At 33.9% G+C, this 9,986-nt stretch overlaps 1 pseudogene; it reads left to right on the top strand.

Moving 5' to 3' along the window:
* The first annotated feature begins 5,518 nt into the window (after window positions 1-5,518).
* LOC147426946 (uncharacterized) lies at window positions 5,519-7,582 on the top strand (annotated as a pseudogene).
* The last annotated feature ends 2,404 nt before the right edge of the window (window positions 7,583-9,986 follow it).

Raw genomic sequence — 9,986 nt, 5'->3', positions numbered from 1 at the left:
ATCCAATCAACAAGAATCTTAGAAGTGGCATAATTACTTATGTCATATACCACGGCTATGCTAGCCCTAGGTGACTAGAAGAAAGCATGTCTAATAAGATTCTCCACCTACCACTACTTTTTGACTTTCCAATTTATAAAGCAATAAGCCACCTTGGACAATGACACCCACTAGGGTGAAGTGATACCCACTATTGTAAAATGACATCCACTACTTTGCCTACCAATTCATTAACTTGCCCCTCAAGACACCATGTCTCTCTATACAAAGGAGGCCACACCTCATTGTAAATCATCTCAAATAAATGTAGAATCTTAGAATAAGTCTAGTTGTATCCCATAGTAGAACTCTCCTCTCAATCTTAGCAAAGCCTCTTGTAACTATCCCGCCTACACACCCTTGTATTACATGTTTTTTATATAGCATCATAGTGCATAATTTCTACTTCCCTCTTGCCCTTGTGTGTGCATTTTTGCAATATCATTTCTTATCCAAGAAACTAGGATCTTACAAGTGACATATGTCATACATCATGGTTGTGCTAACACTAGGCGACTAGAAGAAAGCATGCATGATAAGTCATACACCATGGTTGTGCTAAAACTAGGTGACTAGAAGAAAGCATGCATAATAAGATTCTCAACATACAAACACCTTTTGACATGTCAACTTTGTATATCAATAAACCAACTTGGATAGTGATTTCCTCTAGTGTAAAGTGATATCCACTAGTTTTCCCACCAAGTCATTAGCTTGCCCCTCAAGACAACATGCCTCTCTATATAAAGGAGGCCATGCCTCTTTGTAAATCATCTCAAATGAATGTAGCATCTCAAAGTAAATCTAATTATATCTCATATAGAACTCTCCCCCTGAAAATTAGCATATCCTTTTATATGCATTTGCATAACATCCCCTGCACACTCTTGTATTACATGTTTTCCATTTAGAATCATAATACATACCTTCCACTTCCTCTTTCCCTTGTGTGCATATTTTGGTATCAGAGCCTAGTCCTTGATTAGCCTTTTAATAAAGTTTTGAATCCATTGATATATGAAACTCAACTCTCCAAAATCCATTTACAATGAGATATCTAAGTTGACTAAGTACTTGCACTCTTCTCAGTAGCCATAGAAGAAGCCGAACCATCTTCACACTGGAGAATTCCTAATTAAAATCCCAATCAAGTGTATAGGAATAATAATTTATTTAAGTTTAGAGCATCTACTATCTATCTTTATTATTGATATGTTGTATCTATCCCTTCCCATAATCATATGCATTTCATTAATCTTACTGAGACCTCCATCATGATAAAATGGAAGACCTTAAAAAAGCCCATTATTTTGTATATCTTGGTTGTGTATAGATAGGAGTAGATCTTCTCTTTAGAGTAGGATTATTTGTTTCTTGTCTTACAATGATTCTAGATAATAGACATAGAAACTTGTTGTGAAGCTATGGTGGATACACATATACATTGTTCATGGAGAAAAATAGCATAATAGAGCTTGATTATTAGAGGTGAAAATGACTATATCAATGCTTCTTATATAGGCATAGGCTAGGTCTTTTACTTACATCAGAACCCGTGCTCAAGTTGAATACTAGAGAGTTCAAGGATGCTTTCTACATAATCAACTCCCATCACATCAAAGAGAGTTTGGTCTTGACAAACAGATGGATAAACATCTTCTTCAAACAAAAACAAAAGGCTTCAACAACAACAACAATGGTCCCATAAGCATATCAAACCCATGCAAAAAAGGAGAAACCAACATAACAAAAAAAGGTAAAGCTAAAGCAAACACTGAAGCAAATCAACCTTGCAAGTCAATTTTACCTTCAATTAGTCTCCATCAAACTTCCTACATAGCCTCTACCTCAAGCCACACCATCAACAATGCAATGGAAACCTAAGAGAAAAGTTTATCAGCCAAAGTTTCCATCACAAAAAAGCCTCCAAACAAATCCAAATAGAGTTAACCAAGTGTTAGTATTCAAAGAGCACATCAAAATCAAAGATCCAATTTGGATACACGAATCACAAGCTTGACCTTGACAACCAAAGGTAATAGGGTGGGTAGCGTCAAATGAGTCAATCTCACTGTTCAAGGCTACTTTTAAGGAAACATCAACATTTGGGCCAAAAATCCTAAGGTAATAGCTTGGACCTACTCACCTCAAGAAAAAAATTCTGCAAAGTGAAAGTGAGCTTTCAATGGAAGACGAACACCTCAATCAAAAGAAAGAACAACCACAAAAGGAAGAAGAAAAGACCTTCAAAGAAACAAGAAATGCGACAAGTATGGGTACTAAAGTCAAACTTCAACCAAGCTAGCCAACAAATACAAGTGAAGCAGTGGATGATTCTAATCAAGATACTCAAAGCGCAAGGATTTTATGCATTTAACAATCAAATATGGTTACCAAAAGTAGTCACTCAACTTGGAATAACTAAGATCAATCACACAGAACAAGGATCCATCCAAAGGCAAGAAATCACAACCAAGAGTCAATAGGAGCCACCCAAAGGCAAGCAATCACAACCAAGAGCCAACAAAATCCAGCCACAACCAACAATGATATAACCTCCAGATAGATACCTCATCTTTTACTCCAAAAGCAAGGAAAATCATCAGATATGGATCCCAAAGCCAAGTGTCCATCAAGTCATAGAGCAAAAGGGGCAAATGCCAAAGACGGTCAAACGGGGACCACAAACAAGATGGGTTCCAAAATTGATTTTAAAAACTCAATCTTAGAGAACCCACAAACATCTACAACCACTTCTCATGGGAGATAAAGTGAGCACTCCATCAGTCCCTATTACAACTCAAGAACTTGTTTCACAAAACAATATTGACAAACAAATCAAGACGAGAACAAATATGCCAACCTACGGGAAACAATGGTGGCATCCAAAGACCAAAATAGTGAAAGAGGCCTAAATCTCAAGAACCTATGGATTGGGTTTTTGTCCTTGAGCAGGTACGCCAAAGTCGCCATTAAATATACATGGTGTAAGAGTCAGAGTCAGGTAGCTAAGCCACTTAATATGTGAAGCGTTAGTCCCAAAGATTCAATTAATATTATGTGTGGTCTAAGAGTCTGATCTATTCTAGGTACTGCTCAAGCGTGAAGATTTGAGCATATTTAAGTTGTGTCACTCATGTTGATATAGGTAATCATAAGAGTCGAATTCTATGTATTTTAAGTCCAGCGAAGAGAACGAGGAATTCCAAAAGACAATTATGCATTGAGCACAATGAGGTATGAGTGGCAAAGATTATACATAAAAAACTTTTCTTAGAAACATGAAAGCTATTGTGACATACTTTGATGTCACATGTGCTACATTTGTTCCTTGACACACACATCAACTCCATCTTTCACACTGGATTCTTTTTTTTGACAAATTTCTCATATGCATATAGGAGGCTCCTCTTTTACACTTAGTCCACTTTAGTTATGAGTGGAGAATATCACTTATTGCATGATCCTCTTAGGTTGAGTTCTAATTATCCTATTTACAAGGCATCCATAGTTCTCACTATCCTAGTGTTTTAGATTGACCCAACATCTAAGGATCGATCCAACTTACTACCCAATCCCTAGAAGGTAGTCTTGGGATACATATGCAGTATGGAAGAGCAAGAGAAAAACAATATTGAATTACCATGTTCTTGCAAATCCAAAATAGAACACAAAACCCACAGAAGCATATGTGCTACATACTCTTAGAACTACAATAACACTATTGTAGGATATACTAGACCTCACATGCCAAATGACAAGCAATATAGCAAGGATGCTAATCACTTGCATAGAAGCTTTTGATGACATTGATAGAGCAGAGCATCCATGGGAAGTCTTCCTTGAAGGCATCAATGGCATCAACTAGGACCTACAAGAGGCTCTATCCAAGAACGTCATCAAGGGAATGTACACATGGATCAATTTTTTCCCTCACACTACATGTAGACATTTGAAGAGGCATTCATGACGGGATTTCTTGAGATGGATTCAAACGTCTTTAGCCCAATGAAAAAGGACATGTAGGCATGACATATAGTCTACCAAAGCACACTTCTTAACAACCGTCTTAGAGACCTATCTTTCAAGGTGGATATCATGGCAAGAGCAGCCAAATACAACTAGGTACTCAAGTATTTGGAAAAGCTACATTTTGATAACTACATATGATCTTCTGCAACATGCATGAGGATATGCATTGGCTAAGAAGGGGGAGTGTTTGTCTAATACAGCCTACAAGCACCCTCCTAGTTGGACATACATATTGTAAAGCAAAAATTTTGATATATAATGCCATATTTATCCAAGAGCCATGTAAATGAGCCTATGTAATTTGATCCTAGAGCTATAGATCTTTGAGGTATAATGTTTGATTATGTTACGAAGGCCTAGAGTAGCCAACCATTGGACATTTTTGAAAATTATAGGCATAAAAGTCACTAAGACATCCTTTTGGATAAAGAAAGGAGCTCTGTTGTACATATTGTCAAGCGGCTATTCATCTCAAATTTATAATCTAAATATCTCATGATTAAGTAATCTAATCCAAATTCCAAAATTTGCATTATATTCCTCTTCTCTTGCTCTTTCTTTCAAGTGTAAGCGCATTAAGTTCTATTGTGTTTTTTGATCTCATATATGTGAGCCTTATCTTCATTTTTTGAGTACTCAAATCATTGTTTTATGACATTTGGACCATAGAAGAGTGTTATTGACCTTAGGGAGACCTGTTTGAATGCTTTTCTTGCAGTTTCCATGACCTGGTAAGGGATACATCGTGAATTTTTAACCTTGTTGGAATGCTACCAGACTTTGTATATACATGTCCCCCTTGACCTAATATAGCTTCCCTTAAAGTTTTGTGACTATCCAAATAGGTTTAGTTGTTGAAATGGCGTGATGACCAAGAGCGGTGAGAAAAGATATAGAAAATTTTCTTATCAGTGAGTTGATGATTTTCTTATAGAGTTTGCTCGTTAGGTTCACTTCTTGTGGTTGGCACCCTCAAAGAGTCTCCATTCCCCATTCGAGTCACTTCCCTGAGTATTGGCATGAGTCTGTTAGTGCCAGAAGGATGTGTTATGGACGTCTATTACGACAACTCGCTAACAATCTTTGAAAACTTCAAATCTACTATTTTGTCAAAAATATATATCCAACGGTATACTCATTAAAAAAGAATATTTTCAAAGATATATTCATTAAAAAATTATCATTAAAACATCTATTCTATATGCTAAGATCAAAATTTGAAAACTTCTAGCATGAACTAATCATTTAAAATAAAAAAATGAGAGATATTCTATTGGTATCTCCAATTAGGATTCCTAAAGATAGGGTGAAGATTTAAGATGTAATACATGATAAAGATACAAGATTAAATAAAGAGAAATTAGAAAATTTATAAAGAAAGGACGAAGATACATTGAAACAGTAAACTTTAGCTCAACAATTAATGATCCTTTATAGACAAAACCTTATGATAAAAATATTAGAAGGTTTGGGATTGAATGTGGAAGTTTCTGTGATGGACCAAGAACATCTAGAAGGCTATGCTCTAAGAGCTGAAGAAATTGAAATGTTGAAAGGTAGAGACGTAGATCTATTAGATACTTTTATTCAATTTTTTGCATGGTAATTACTAATTTTTAATTAGCTAACTTTTAGTTGCTACATGTTTGAAAGTATATATAATGGTTAAAGTTGTTTTGCAGTATAAAATTTAACACTAGGTTGGTAATGGGACACTTTTATGTCCTGTTAAGTGACCATTTTCCTTGAATTATGTCAAGAGTTTAAAAATAGATTTTGAGGTGCTATCTGTCTAGAAAGTTGTCTCATGAGCTGAAAAAAACTTGACATTTTTTTGGAATATCAATTCCATCTTTAATCTTGTCCTTGCACAACATTTCACAACCTAAACTGTGTGAAAAAACGGGTCTTGTTTTTGACTTTTTGCAACTATACCACTCTAGAATTCATGTTTGTGAGGTCTATAATGCTAGAGAACTATCTTTAGTAGTCCTCAACATGTCCTAATGCTTCTAGGGAGAAATAAATGTTAAAGTTGTAAGTTATGACCAAATTACAAAAATTGTCAAATCATGTTTTTAAGCCAATTTTAGCTCTTCTATGATTTTTTTGGTGGCTTTCATGATATCCAAATGCAGTTTTTATTTTCTATGTTGCATATTGTAACATAAAGCTAATATTCCTTGAGTTTTGGGGCACCTAATACCCTATTTTGCATACTAGACAACGATGGTTGATTTTTTCAATTATAGAAGAAAACGAAACATTCTAGTATATCAAGTATAGCTTTTTCAATATTGTTAGTTTCTTGTGACAACTACATGCATTTTGTAGGTAGTAACCATATCTAGTCATAAGAATCAAATTCGGCTAGATATTGAATAGTTTCTATGGGATTCTACAACTCATAATGTTGAGCCCAGTTTTTTCACGTTTGCTGTATGTAGCACTTCATCTTTGTCCCCAAGATTCCCCTTGGTAAGAGATGTATTATTATTTTGACATGCTCCATGGCTCCTTATGAACCTAAAGGACAATAGGGAACTAAGAAAACATGCATATATTATTTGTATTGAGCGTGGCTATAGAAACTTTGATGATAGGTTTGCAGAATGGTAAAAATTCAACTTTTTTGTACCTATTTCTTTTGGCAAAACAAAAAATAGTGAGTGAGAAGAAATCATATGTTCTGATCACCAACCCATTGAAGTTAACTAGGGAATTTATCTCAAGTCCTACAAAAATCCCTAATCTTATTTTTATGCAACAAAACATAAGAAATGACTGTTTTAGTGAAAATGTACTGGTCCATCAACTTTGGAGGCTTGGTGTGACCAAAATATGAGAAATTTTACAAGTTTATTATTTTTTACATGTGTAGTAGGCCTTGAACTATAACCTCATGAAAGGATTTTACAAAATGAGTGGATCTACTATGGTTTTGGAGGTTTTTTTCAAAACCATGAAAGGACACTTTTATGTCCTGTTAGGTTACCAACCTAGTGTTAAACTTGATGAACAATTTTAAGTAGAGGTTTTGATTCTAGATTGTGCAATTTGTCAAATCCTCAATAGTAACAAGGAAAGCTCCAAAAGAACTCCTTCAATGGTGTACATTTTTTCCAAATACAATGATATTGATCATATTTCCTTATTGCTAAAGGTAAGTTTCACATATATTCCATTGAGCTAATATCTTAAAAAATGATTTTTATTATTGTTTTATGACTTGATAGGAGACATTGGAGCCTTGCAACTATAAATATACAAGAGAAATACACAATCTATTTCAACTCTACCATCCACTGTGAAATCAAAATGTAAGAAATCTCATTTTCTAAACCTCTAAAGTTTAAGAGTACTAGTTTGTTTTTTTCCAATCATGTGAGCCTATTAATTGCTACAATTGAGCAGTTTAACTTCATTGTAGATGCCAATGCAAAATTATACAGGCCTTGATTTGTTGCAGTTCAAAATGTATATGATCAAGGATATATTGATTAGACTCTGAATAGGAAGCTGGGATAAGAAAAAGAACTTGTCTAAAGCTAAGAAGCCTAAAGGTTCATGTGAAGCCTCTGACAAAGACAAGGAGGAACAACTAAGCTAAAAACGATGCACAACAAAGAAAAGAAGCACCCTCAAAAAGGCTGATCTAAATTTAGAGGATGTTCTTAATCATCCATACATCGGATTGAAATACATTGACTAGGAGATTTTAGATCTGCAAAGAAGTGACTTTGATTTACTAAGTTGCCAACCTCAGTATGATTCAGCCTCCAATTTTGAAGATCTCTAAAATAGCAAGTCAACATGAAGAAAAAAAGAACAAGAATCAAGATGAAAATGTAGATATTGAATATAAAAAATAGTAGCTTAACTTAGATTTATAGATATTTATTATCAATTGTTTTGTATAAAATACCTACTTATATTGAAACTATGTGAATCAAGTCATATTGAGTTTTTTCATAGTTCATTCTACTCTCTCCACTTCAAGAAATATGCATTAAAATGTTTATAAGAATGTTCTTTAAATAAAACTGAAAGTACAACATAACTTCCCCTTTGTCCATTGATTTGAAATATGAAGTTCATTGGAAGGTCTACTTCATCCTCTATAATTAAATCTTGTCTAAGCTATGAGAGAGTGCATTGTTGACCTATTGATACCGTTGTTTGAAGTTGAACATCCATCCAAATATCCACTTGCTTCAAATGATTTTTGTGTATACTTTTGAGATCTTAATCAAGAGGTATCTAGACTCCTCCCACTCTATGTACTCAGTGGTACTAAAATAGTTAACTAAAATTTGATATTTAATCATGTATTCAATATTTATAGATTGCAAATACTTTGCATTGAATTCATTCATTGATTTCTCAATCCCATCCCTTATCTAAAAACTCTAAAGAAATTCCATAATTGATATCATTACAAACTAGAATGTATTCTTCAATCTAATGGTCTCATTGGAAAGAATTCAACAAAGACATGAATGGGCATGCATATCTTGATTTTCATTATTTGACTAGAACCTCTGGGTCAAGTCCTCTTTGAGCTTCATGAAAAAGTTTAAGGAAATAACCTTTACATATCTCACTTGTTGGAAGAGGCCAATCAATGCTAGTTAATGTTGGTAAAGGGACAAGTTGTAGTGTTCTAGAAGAGAGGTCATCTCCTACATGAAAGAAATGATCGTTAAAAAGACTCCTAGTGAAAAAGGTTGTCCATTTGTTCTCCTTGAATATTGTTAATTTCCTATGAATGAATGGTAAACATTAAAAATACCAATGATGCACTCCACTACTTGCCATTCTTTGTAAGAGGAGATAAACATCTACAAAAGAGAAAGAAAGACAAAATGAGAACTTTTCCTACATAATATTTGTAAAAAGAAAACCAAAATAACTTAAATTTAGGTATGTTTATTGAAAGATAGACTGGCCATTCACTAAGATTTAGTTCATTATGCATAGATACATGCTGAACAAGAACTTATTTAATGTTTCTTTTGTTCATGTTAATTCCAAAGTTCTTCACTTTTCCTTTCCATGAAGCCAAAAACTCATTTGAACTTTTTATCTTTATGTTTCTTCACTAAAGTTTTATCCAAGATCCTTTTGTTATTACAAGTGGTATCCATTTATTTCTCTCATCAAGGGTTTTTGAAAAAAAGGATAGACTCAATGGTTGCTATGGCTTTCTTGATCTCTCCATAGAAGCCATGAAAAATATAGATGATAGAGAAGTTTTTTGAAATAGAGAGAAGAGACTATGATCAGATTGTAAAGGGAAGAGATCAATTTTTCACTTAATCCTCTTGTATTATTATGAGTTCTTCTTTGAATGAGGAGAACCAGAAAGATTCTCTTTTACTCGAGACTCCACAAAATCATAATCATGAGATTTCTACCACGAGATTTCTCTATAAGGTATTTTAAGTATTCTTTTCATATAATCTTTTATAACTAAGTTCAAATATCATGCATATTTATTTTTTAAAATGGGTCCGTTAGAGTGCCTACCATGTGATTGGTTGTGATAGATTTTTTCTCAATTATTAAAAGTCTCTTGTGTGGCCCCAATATTCCTCTATTGAAGGTTGTGCAAGCAATTATTCCCACTAGAAAAATTATGTTACAATATCTTAAATGCTTAGATAATTTTCTTGGATCTTAGTTTAGAAACATGTTGTGAAGATAGTTGCATACCAAAAATGGCTCCTTTCTCTTTATGAAAAATGCAAGCAAGCTTTCCCTAAGTATGTAAAGTATAACACTCTCCTATCACAAGCCAAAACTCACCAGTACGACCACTTTTTTCTCATGCCACCAACTTTATCTTCACCACCAAAACATTGATCCTTTTTGCGCAGTGAATTATGAAACAATAATCTTAAGACTACCATAAA

This window comes from Adiantum capillus-veneris, chromosome 24, assembly GCF_014529385.1.
Source record: "Adiantum capillus-veneris isolate H3 chromosome 24, ASM1452938v2, whole genome shotgun sequence".
NCBI lineage: Eukaryota > Viridiplantae > Streptophyta > Polypodiopsida > Polypodiales > Pteridaceae > Adiantum > Adiantum capillus-veneris.
Note: the sequence above shows the minus strand (reverse complement) of the source record. Positions and strands in the feature narration are given on the sequence as shown.